The following is a 4,368-nucleotide window of genomic DNA, read 5'->3' as shown; positions in this document are numbered from 1 at the left end:
CCTGCGACGGCCCCAGCCGCGTCCCGGGGAAGCCCCGGGGCGATTGACGATCGAGCGACCCTCAGACAGGCGTAGCCCCGGGAGGAACCCGGGGCCGCAAGGTGCGTTCGAAGTGTCGATGATCAATGTGTCCTGCAATTCACACTAATTCTTGCAGCTAGCTGCGTTCTTCATCGACGCGCGAGCCGAGTGATCCACCGCCAAGAGTCACAGGCAACTTTTCCAAAACGTTCACCCACCTGCCGGAGCAGGAGAGGTGGGAGGAAGGCGACGCCGTCCGTCCTGCCGCCCGCGCGGCAAGACGGCCCGGGCGCCCCGTTCAAGGCTTCCCCTCTGGGAGTCAGACTGCACCATTGGGTGAAAAAAACCATTGCCGGGCGCTCGGCCCGGGAGTCCCACCACACCCGCCCGGCGGGCGGGAGAGGAAGGGGGCTCCCGGTGCGACGGGAGCAGGCTGCCCCGCAGCCGCCGGTCCCTCCCGGGGTAACCGGGATGGACCACGCGAGTCTTTTCCAACCCCTCGGCCCGGCCTCACGGGACCGGGTCAAACCGGGTACCTGGCAACGAGGGAAGGTCGCTCCACCTGCACGTCGGCCGCCCGCCGCCGGGCGGCCCCCCGAGCCATGCCCGCGGGCTGGCGATCGGCCCACCCCACCCTTTGCCCTTGTCAGAGGCGCCGGATGGGGAAGAGCCAGGCGGCTCTCCCCATCCCGCACGCCTCCCACCGAGAGGAGCCGGGGTCCCCTCGCAGGCCCTCGGCCCCTTCTCTTCCGGGCCACCCTGCCGCACGGGAAGGGCACCTCCTCGGTCGCCCGGACCCCGTTCGGGACCGGGGACTCGGGCGCGGGAGGGCCCAGTCGGCGCCAGGGCCTTTTGCGGGGAGGGTTACGGTACCAGCCCGGGGATGCACTGCCATTTCGGTGTCCGTGCCGGGTGAACTTGGGTTCCGCATCGCAGAGGGACAGGGGACGGGGGACGCCCCCCACGCACCGGTCCCTCGTGCGCGCATCGGTCGGGCCCTCCTTCTCCCGGGGGGGAAGAGGCCCGCGCCGAAGTCCCGGTCCTAAAACCCCAGCGCCCCGATGTGGCCGCGGACCGCTCCGCCAGGCCGGGGCACGCCGGGGCTGGGCCGGGCCCTGTGCCTAGGGTGCTTGCTTGCAGGAGGCGGCCGAGGGCTTCGGGCTGGCGCCGTCGGTCGCTCGGGCCGCTCCGCCGTTAATGATCCTTCCGCAGGTTCACCTACGGAAACCTTGTTACGACTTTTACTTCCTCTAGATAGTCAAGTTTGATCGTCTTCTCGGCGCTTCGCCAGGGCCGTTGCCGACCCCGGCGGGGCCGATCCGAGGACCTCACTAAACCATCCAATCGGTAGTAGCGACGGGCGGTGTGTACAAAGGGCAGGGACTTAATCAACGCGAGCTTATGACCCGCACTTACTGGGAATTCCTCGTTCATGGGAAATAATTGCAATCCCCAATCCCTATCACGAACGGGGTTCAGCGGGTTACCCGCACCTGTCGGCGAAGGGTAGACACACGCTGATCCGTTCAGTGTAGCGCGCGTGCAGCCCCGGACATCTAAGGGTGAGGTTCCGTGACGATTTTACTCGTGTTTGTAACATTGTCGTAGATACATAATTTTGGTATCAGTGAACCGCAAATGATCCATTTAGTATATCCTGGTGTTTTCGCTATGCTACGAGCAAGAGCACTCCAGTTACAAACACATTTCTGTTCTACCCGTGGCATCCATCTTAGAACACGGAAGCCATTTTGTATTCCTTGCCCTCACATAGTCAATGGACACGCAATGACCTCTTTTCATTAAAGGACACGTAGGCTTTAACCGGCGATTCACCTTGCTAGTGACACGTGCAACTTAGGCCAGCAACGCTGTAGCAGCATGACTCGGCAAGAACTGCCTCCCAAGCCTGAGGCCAGTCCTGCTATACTGGTTCTTGTGTTCGTTGGCCTGATCATGATTAGGCGGCCGAAACTGGTAACCGTGCCCATTTACGACCCACAAACATCTCTTATCCTGTCTTTCTATCTTCTACACCTGGCTCTGCTCCTTTCCTTCTGGGCCTTTATTAGGGGGAGGTAACGAAATTTACGATGAGGCGGCCCGGGTCTTGAATGAGAAATTGACATGGGATTATGATGGAATAGTGGGAACCCCTCATTCGTAATGTTTTGACATCAGATACTGTTGACGATTCCTGTGCAACGCCAAATATTTATTGTTTAAGACACGAATGTTTAGAACTGTGGTAACATGTAAAGAATTTGCCCCGAGCAGAATATTTAGTATATAAGGAACAACCCTCTTTGTACAAATTGAACAGGCTCCTAGATACTGCCCATGTGTAGTTTCTGTGACTTCTGTGTCCCTGCAGTAATAAACCTTTGGTCTTTGACGCCACCATCGAGAAGCCCGTGTTTCTGTTTATTTGTGCACCGAGACAGGTTGAACTCCGGGGTCTTCGGGTGTTGTCCCTGACACCTCTGGACGGAACCAAAAAGTCCAGAACTCCAATTGGCGCCCAACGTGGGGCGACGTCATTCGGTACCGGTCCAAAAGCCTGAAGAGTTCGAGGAGCTTCGTGTGAAGATTTCAGAGGGAGGCGCCCCACTTCATCGATCCCGGCATATCGCAAAAGTGGCCCCGACGTTCTCTTCCACGAGGGTTCCCGTTCAGACGGCTGCAGTGGTCCGTTGCCTTGACCGTCGCCCTGTCTTGGACCCGAGGTGCAGTCCTTAGTACGGCGAGACGTGACGGGTTTCTCCTTGGTGACGTCTTCAGTGCCTCAGTTAAGTATTTTGTGAGGGTTGCTCCTGTTTGGATAATCCTTTTAGTTCTCAGTTCAGTTCAGTTCTGTAAGATTATCACTGGTTATTCTGGTTACGATAATCATTCTGTTCAGTTCAGGTATCGATACATTTGTCAGTTCTGGTAGGCCTAAGTTCTTGGTTCGAGTGCGCATCTTTTCTGTTTGTGTCTTGTTTGTTTTGTGTTCCGGATTATAAAATGGTAAGTCGGAAAAATTGTATGTTGTCTTGTTTTAGTTGCAACAGTGATTCCCAGTTGGAGGACTCGTGTTTGGTTCCTCCGATTGGAACTCCCCTTTATGACCTATATTGCAAATTTGGTGTGGGCCCTATCTCTTATAACGAGGTATGGATCCGCTTCACAGAGAAAGATGGTGTCCTTAGTTGGCCACTACATGGTAGTTTTGAACCTGAAGTTCTCGATAATCTAGAAAGAAGGTTGTTCAAGAAGAAAGCCCGGCCGGCAATGTTTGATTCTTTCCGTTATTGGCGAAAAGAATCTAAACAGAGAGAAATTAAAAAGTTGAAGAAAGAACAGAAAGAGCAAGAGTTGACTTTAGAACAGTCTGCTAAGCAGCTGCAACTCAACGAGTCTGAGAAAGCGATGGAGGTGGCCAATAGAGAGCGTAATTTAGCGATAGACAAGTGCTATCCTGCTTTGCCATCGAGTACGGCTAAGATAGTAGAGGACCCTGAAAAGGATCCCCTGTTGTCTTATTTGTTACGATCACCCCCACCGTATGCACAGGGTGCTACGGCTCCACCTATACCGAATGTTCAATTACCGGTTGCTGGACAACCTGGTGTCCCTGTTCCCGCTCCCCTGAATCAAGTTCCTGTACCTCCTGTGGTCAATATTCATGTTCCTTCGACAACCCCTCTTCCAGGGTTGCCGGCTTCTTTGCCTATGCCTGTGTCGCTCACACCTGCTAGTTCACAAGCTATTTTGCCTGCTACTCCTACTGTTCCTAATCTATCTGTTCCAACTGCTACTCTATTTACTGCTTCTGCTAATATTATGACTCCACTTTCTGTTCGTCGGAGAATCACTGATTCTGTCTCTAATATTCTATCTCCCTTCTATAAAACTCTGATTAAGACTCCTACCTCTGACTCTGTGCAGAGGCGTAGCCAGCTTCCCAGTACTGAAGAAAGAGGAATATTAGATTCCACTGCTCTTAGATGGGTTTCAAAAGTTGGAAGATATAGTATACAAAATGTATTAGATACATTTATGCAATGGAATGAACCGACACAACGATATGTGTTCGACGAAATGTGTTTCCTTCTACGTGAGGAATTGGAAGAGGATGACACTGAATCAAATCTAGAAGAATTAATTAATGTTCAGAAAGAGTTTGCTGCAGGTATGATAGTTGGTCAAAATATAAAAGAAGCGATGGAACTGGTTCTAAGTTATAGGACCGACTCATCCCTTCGTTCACCAAGAGAGTTAGAGAAACGCAGTACGAAACAAAATCGTCAATACCCAATGAGAGAGGTTCCACCAATTTGGCGTGAAGCTGTGCAAGCTAATGCA

General features: G+C 53.4%; 1 non-coding gene across 1 annotated transcript; it reads right to left on the bottom strand.

Moving 5' to 3' along the window:
- Nucleotides 1–55: 55 nt before the first annotated feature.
- Nucleotides 56–209, bottom strand: LOC144756847 (5.8S ribosomal RNA). The gene has a single exon (XR_013595352.1). It is a non-coding gene; the product is annotated as a 5.8S ribosomal RNA (ribosomal RNA).
- Between the last annotated feature and the right edge of the window lie 4,159 nt (nt 210–4,368).

Source organism: Lissotriton helveticus, chromosome 5_1, assembly GCF_964261635.1.
Source record: "Lissotriton helveticus chromosome 5_1, aLisHel1.1, whole genome shotgun sequence".
Classification (NCBI taxonomy): domain Eukaryota; kingdom Metazoa; phylum Chordata; class Amphibia; order Caudata; family Salamandridae; genus Lissotriton; species Lissotriton helveticus.
This window is presented reverse-complemented; position numbering and strand designations above follow the sequence as displayed.